This window comes from Moschus berezovskii, chromosome 16, assembly GCF_049115385.1.
Source record: "Moschus berezovskii isolate FMDL1 chromosome 16, NW_MosBer_1.0, whole genome shotgun sequence".
NCBI classification, from domain to species: Eukaryota; Metazoa; Chordata; class Mammalia; order Artiodactyla; family Moschidae; genus Moschus; species Moschus berezovskii.
Genome location: NC_142475.1, coordinates 85,464,377 through 85,472,250, shown reverse-complemented (window position 1 = coordinate 85,472,250; position 7,874 = coordinate 85,464,377). Strand labels below are relative to the sequence as shown.

Genomic DNA, 7,874 nt, shown 5'->3' with positions numbered 1-7,874 from the left:
CATGCATAGAGAAGCATTGCAGGTCTCTCCCAGTGTCTGAAAATTCACCTTAACCACTTGCTTTTTTTTTTTTTTTTTTTTGAAGACCAACAGTAGTGCTCATCTTCACCAAAGGGAAAGAAATCTGAAGGAAATTTTTGTTTTTACAAAAAATAACTCCATTATCAGTGATTTTTATTTTTTTCCACTTTTCTTCTATTGAAATGCACTTAATTTACAATGCTGTCTGAGTTCAAGTGTGCATGCGTGCTAAGTCACTTCAGTCATGTCCAATTCTTTGGACCCTATAGACTGTAGTCAGCCAGGCTCCTCTGTCCATGGAATTCTCCAGGCAAGAATACTGGAGTGAGTTACCATGCCCTCCTCCAGGGGATCTTCCCAACCCAGACATCAAACGCACATCTTTTATGTCTCCTGCATTTTCAGGCAGGTCCTTTACTATTAAGGCCACCTGGAAAGCCAAATTCAAATGTACGACAAAGTAAATGAGTTATTTATGTACATGTACATACACACACATACACATATATGTAATAGTTTTCAGATTCTTTACCATTACCATACTAATGTTGTCCTTTGTAAAAGTGAAGTGGCATAACTTGAACTTTAAAAAAATGAAAATTGTTCTGCTGAAATATGTTGCTCTATGAGAGACAAAACTACAACACATTTGACAGCGTCTTCTTGAAGGACACATTCAATCATTTAGACTGCAGTTTTCTTACCTATATGCCTAAATATATCACAGAAAATTCATAAGAAAGTAAACCTGATTTCTAAAGACCTGGATTGGAAGTTAGTAGCTGAAGTTTTTAAAAGGGAGCTGCATTCCAGTATAACAGTTTCTAACATCATTGATGGGGGAATCACATTTGATGTGATTCTTGCTTGCTCCTTGGAAGAAAAGCTATGACAAACCTAAAAATCAGAGACATTACTTCTCCAACAAAAGTCTGTATAGTCAAAGCTGTAGTTTTTCCAATAGTCATGTGTGGATGTGAGAGTTGGACCATAAAGCAGCCTGAGTCAAAGAATTGATGCTTTTGAACTGTGGTGTTGCAGAGACTCTTGAGAGTCCTTTGGACTGCAAGGAGACCAAACCAGTCCACCCTAAAGGAGATCAATCCTGAATACTCATTGAAGGACTGATGCTGAAGATGAAGATAAAATATTTGGCCACCTGATGGGAAGAGCCAACTCATTAGAAAAGGTTCTGATGCTGGGAAAGGTTGAAGGCAGGAGAAGGGGACAACAGAGGATGGGATGGTTAGATGGCATCACTGACTCAGCAGACATGAGTTTAGGAATCTCCAGGAGATGTTGAAGGACAGGGAAGTATGGTGTGCTTCCATCCATAGGTTGCAAACAGTTGGACACAACTGAGTGACTGAACAGCAATATGTGATGTGAAGCAAGTCAGTTAGTAAAATCCTTGATTTCAACTTTCTTTTCTGTAAAATAGGAATAATTATAATGGAACCACCAGTTTAGTACCTGGATAAATTGAATGAAGTAGATGTGCCTGATACATAGTAAGGGCTTCATTTAATGTAAATATATGTAAGAGAACTACAGAGCAATACGTTTGGAACCTAACCATAAGCTTTATGTTGAGATTTGTAAAGCACACTTACCCTTGTTTCAAATGGTTCCTCAAACATTGGTGAAAAAAAGAAAAGCAATTTTTTACACTCAAGAAAAGCTATGAGCCATACACTTATTTAGAACATAAAAATTTGAGTAATTTCAAAATTTCTGCTTATATTTTTGTGTTAAGAAAATATAGATAGATTGCAAATTGGTCTTTTCTCTTTTTGCTTTTGATAAATTCATAGTACAAAAATAAAAAGTATTGAACTGTTATTTCTTCACTCAACTGTCCCTTCCAGATGTGTTTAACTAAGAATTTATATTCCTTGTTTGCTGTAATACAGGCTAAACAAAAAATGGAAGATGTTCTGGTATCAGTGTCATATGGAAAAGCTGATTTCATCCAAGCAACATATACGAAGCATTTGGTAAATTAGCAGTAAGACTCTGGACAAAATCTTACTCTACAATCATCAGCTTATGGATTTATAGCTGTCCTTTCCATTGCCTAATCTGAATCTATAAACCTGAACACTGAAGTCTCTGGAAAGTATGTTAAATGTTATTAAAATGTATAAAGATTATTTAACAAACATAAATTAGTCAACAAATGTTAGTTTCTGGGTCTCCTTTTTTCTATTAGTAGTCTGCAAAGTTTCTTAATTTTCTTTCAGAATTTGGAACAGGTATAATTCTCCCTGGACACTTCCCTGGTGGCTCAGGTTGTAAAGAACCCACCTGCCAATGCAGGAAGCTCAAGAGACGTGGGTTCCCTTCCTGGGTTGGGAAGATTCCTTGGAGTAGGAAATGACAACCCCTTCCAGTATTCTTGCCTGGCAAATTCCATGGACAGAGAGCCCGATGGGCTACAGTCCATGGGGTCGTGCAGAGTCGCACATGACTGAGCACCCCCTCCTCCATACACACATAGTCCTCTCTGTGGGGAGTAAATCTGCCTCTTTTCGTCTGCATAGACTGTCTCCTGCCAGGTTCCTCTGTCCCTGGAATTTTCCAGGCAAGAATACTGGAGGGGGTTTCCCCTTTCCTACTCCAAGGAATTTTCCTAACGCAGGGATTGAACGCGTATCTCTTGAGTCTCGTGAAATGGCAGGAAATTATTTTAACACTGAGTCACCTGGGATGCCCCTAATCTTCTCTCTATATATAAATAATTACTTCCTTTGTACCATGGAGAGTCTAAGTTATTACTCTCCTCTTCAACAAACTCCTCATGGCATTTTTCACCTCTGTGTTTCTCACTGTGTAAATGATAGGATTTAGCATGGGAGTGAAGACTGAAAAGAACGCAGCCACCCACTTGTCGGCAGGGTAAGTGGCCACAGGATGCATATGGGTGAATATACAAGGGACAAAAAGAGCACCACTACTGTAGAGTGGGCACCGCATGTAGATTGGTCTCTGTGCCCTCCTCCAGAGCCATGGGACTTCAGGGAGCTCAGGATGATTATGTAGGAGACGACGAGCATGAAAAAGATGAGCAAGCACATGGCCCCTGTGCTTCCACCACGACTCAAAGCCTATAGGTGTCACCGCAGTCAAATTTCAACAGTGAAAAGAAATCACACATGAAGTGGTCAATGACTTTAGGGCCACAAAGGGTCAAGTCGATCATGAAAAGAATCTGCTCGGTGGTGTACAGGAGTCCCCCGGTCCAGGCCACCACCGCCAGGAGCTGGCAGAGCCCCTGTCGCATGACGGCCGTGTGGTGCAGAGGCCTTCAGATGGCCACGTAGCGGCCATAGGACATGACAGTGAGGACGATGACCTCTGACCCTTCCAGAAAGTGCTCCAGAAAGAGCTGAGTCAGGCTCAGAGAACCCCAGGAGATGGTTCTCTTCTGGTACAGCAGGTCGATGACTCTTTTGGGGGTGGTGACAAAGGTTAAGGAGGCATCTATGAAAGACAAGTGAGTGAGAAAGAAGTACATGGGAGCTAAGAGTGTAGGGCTCAGGGAGATGGTAACAATAATGAGCAGGTTGGCCAGCATGGTAAATAGGAAAATGAACAAAGACAATGAAGAGTGTTTTATGCAAGTGTAGATTCTATGTGAATCCCAAGAGAACAAATTTACTCACATTGTAAGGAGACGTGAGATCTATTTAGGAAAAAACGCAGCCCCATGGCTTGAATTACCTAAAAGGAAGAATGAATAATACATCTTCACCGTGAAAGCGTGGTAGACTGAATTTCTTAGAAGAAAACTAGAGCAATCAATAGAACTGTGGAGCATGTCCTTGACAATTTTGCCCAAGTACATATTTCACATGTTCATTACTTTCCTCATGTTTTGTGTTTCTGCAGACACCTGCCATCTGCAAAACATCTATAGGGCAACACATGATGTGCAATTTACTGAGAAAACACCCTACTATCTACATGGGATCTGGGTTATCCTCTTACTTCCAATTCGTTCTGCATCTGCTGAGTCATGTCAGTGCACCGGGCTGAGCCCTCCTCTGTGTCCTTAGTCACAGATCATCATAATCAGATGTATCTTGCAAGCTGAGATTTGCCCCACAGAGATAAGTGTTACTGCCTCTTCCATGAGGTTTTACATGTTAACCCTCAGCTCTAAACAGGGAGAGCAGAAAGAAATAGTCCACTGGGTAAGGTGGCAAGACAGACAATGTATATAGGTATGCACCCATATCTATATACAAATAATACAAACACATATAAAATCTATGACTTACAATAAGTACCAATTACAAATTCACTCATTCAACAAATAACTGGAGCCTTACTGTGTTGCTGCTAAGTTGCTTCAGTCGTGTCCGACTCTGTGTGACCCCATAGGCGGCAGACCAGGAGGCTCTGCCATCCCTGGGATTCTCCAGGCAAGAACATTGGATGTGAATGTATGTTTGCTCCCACAAAATCAAGAAGAGTATTCCTGTTATATGCCACACCATACACAAAAATAAACTCAAAATGGATTAAAGATCTAAATGTAAACCCAGAAACTATAAAACTCCTAGAGGAGAACATAGGCAAAACACTCTCCGACATAAATCACAGCAGTATCCTCCATGACCCACCGCCCAGAATATTGGAAATAAAAGCAAAAATAAACAAATGGGATCTAATTAAAATTAAAAGCTTCTGCACAGCAAAAGAAACTATAAGCAAGGTGAAAAGACAACCTTCAAAATGGGAAAAAAATAATACCAAATGAAGCAACTGACAAAGAATTAATCTCAAAAATATACAAGCAACTCCTGCAGCTCAACTCCAGAAAAATAAAAGACCCAATCAAAAAATGGGCCAAAGAACTAATAATTGAAACACCATTACTAAACAGCAGCGAGGCACCCATCCATGAGAGGAATGTTTCCACTCCTTTCTATTTCTGATACAGTCACTGTCATGCCTTCTCCCATCTTTCTGTAAGATCCATCTTCCACCATTCTTGGTTAGGGATACTTTGGGGACATAAATACAATAAAATTCCCCAAAAGTTCAGAAAAGATTATAATATACATAAAATAAGACTTACAAGTAATCTATATATTTTAGAAATAGCTCTGAATAAATACAAATTAGTTTTTCCTTTTTTCTTTGTTTCATTTTTCTTTCTAGGAATAAACCATAATATTTTTAATATTATGGAAAATATTTTTAAAAAGAAAAAAATCATTATTTATAAAAAATTATTATTTACAAATAATATTAAAAATAATATTTTTATATTATGGAAAATATTTTTAAAGAGAAAAAAATCATTATTTACAAATAGTTTAGCATAAATATTAAGAGCTGTGTAAAATTCAGAAATGACATAGTTCATTCCTTTGATAGCGTGCAATTTTTGCAGAGTTTTTTGTGTTTTTAATTGTACAATATCTTTGAAACATTTTTAAGTTGTATTATAAGGTGGAGAGAAGTTTAGATGCAATTTTGAATTGTGTAATTATTCAAATATAATGTCAACTAATTTATTGAAATCTAACTAATTTAAATTTATATCAACAAGAAAGATTCAAAACATTTTTCTTCTAAACTGATAGCATGGCATTTGAATCTCTCTTTCTCGAAAGCTTGTATACTAAAAGAGGAATTTAAATGTCAGATAGGTGAGGATAATAGGTGTTTATGTGATTTTCAGGAATGATTAGAACCTGAGAGTCTATGATTATGTGATTTCCTGGGGAAAAAGAAAGAATAAAAAGAGACCTTAGCTATGAACTTGTTTGACACAGGTTCATGCTAAGACCAGGAAACAAGTAAAGGTATAATGTTTAAAATTGCCAGCTAGCTCAGCTTCAGTAAGTGTCTTTATTGACTTATAAGTGGTACATTTGGGTAAGTCTTAAAAGTACAACCACATAACCTGTTCACAGGCGAATTCAGTAGTTTCTTAGGTGTGGCTACTAGGGCCTCAGGGGGATTTCAACATTATTAGAAGGCCTAGCCAAAAACCCAATTATTTCATATGAGTTAATTCAGCAACAGAGAACTTTTGTGGCACTCATTTTTAATTTTGAACTCCTCTTTGAGTCTACACAAGACAAAATGCTATGACAAGAAAAAAAAGTTGACCACTTATGAATTTAAATATTTAATAACATATGAGCTTATTGGGTGTCTGACTAGTATTGTGTAAATTAAACACTTAGATGTGTAACTATCTGATTCTTAAACTTCTATTATAATAGTTTATTTTAATTGATTTACCATTTATTTTTACATGTGCATTCACTGATAATACTGAATTCTATTATGGTACTGGCACTTCACAGCTGTAAAGTTTACAGTACTTCTTCAAATTAGTTTTTTCTTCTGAAAATTTTCAAAATACATTAATATGATCATGATGAAAATAATTATTCTCTTCAATATATTTAGAGATGGTAAAATGTATTTTTTTTCAGTCATTTAAATTAAATTGTTTAATATCCATTGGGATACAAAAATCGGCAATAATATTCACAATTTATAACGAGGAAATGCAAGAGAAAGAGTAAGAATGCCATTTGCCAAGGGGAAATAAAAATGAGGGCACTAAATCCTGGACCAGGATCCTTATATTAAACTATTTTTTACAATTGAAGTAATCATGAGATGTCTATGCTGTCACCAACTATAAGGTCCACTACAAATATATATGAATACAGATGAATACTGATGTATGAAATTATTTTGTAAATATATTTAAACCAATTCAACACAGATATAGTCCTATATAGATCAGTACTTACTCATCATGTTCAAATATGCTTGCATTAAATTGTATATGATTCTCACTGGATCCAGAGAAGGTGGTGCTGTGAGCATTGTGTCTCATGAAGGAAAAGAGTTTAAGGAAACTGAAATCACTTGACTAAACCTAGTTTGACTGGACACTCCAAAATTAGAGTGTAGTGAAAATATTGCGATGACAGGTGCCAAAGACAGTCTGAATGAGAATTTAAAACTGTCTACATAGCTATAAGGGGTATGGATTTTGCAGAAATGTCATCATGAAATTGTTTGAACTTGTCTTTAAGCTCTGGTATGAAAATTGGAATCAGCTCAGAGAATTAACATGTACTGACAAAGCTGTCATTTCCAACTTCATAAAAAAATGAAATTCATTCACAATGGCACATTGAGTGGTTATCCAGACTCTAACTAAATAGATGCATTTCTTGGTAAAGAGATTGCTTTTGAACCTCATCACCTACTTAGTCCAACTTCCCAAGCCCTAGAGAAGCATAAAAGGGAAAGAGAGAGGAGTTATGTCTAAAATCAATGAAGGTTGTTCATTAAAATATTTTTTTCAAAAGAAGGAATCTTGGATATACAACAAGGAAAGTCTGTTTCATACAAATCCAAGGATAGAGTGGTTTAAAACCCTGAGGAGACAGCAACACAGATTCTCAAATTTGAAGGGTTAATCAGAAGGAAATCAGGAGGAGCAAATCATAGATCATATCACATTTGATCAGAAACTAGTTGAACAGTTTGAGCTTTGATAGATTCAGGGACTAATTTCACAAAACCAGGTACCTGCCAAAGTGTATTTAGGGCAGCTTCATGCCTTTCAATATGTAGAGAAACATGTTCTCCAAGTAACAGAGCATTTAAAATAGAGCTCATGTTGTCGGTCCAATCCAAGGACTCTTTCATCCCAGGAGGATGTCTCCGGTGTTGTTTACCAGGGATGGAAGCTTCTGGGTGATGGACTGTGTCCCCTGCTATTCTCGTCTTATTATGGTAATTATGTTTCCTACTTTCACTAGCCCCTCAGTGGTACTGTATCATCCCTGATTAATTTCCTTTAA

At 37.1% G+C, this 7,874-nt stretch overlaps 1 pseudogene; it reads right to left on the bottom strand.

The window, feature by feature from the left end:
* Positions 1-2,787: 2,787 nt before the first annotated feature.
* On the bottom strand, positions 2,788-6,885 carry LOC129560069 (olfactory receptor 4C3-like; annotated as a pseudogene).
* Between the last annotated feature and the right edge of the window lie 989 nt (positions 6,886-7,874).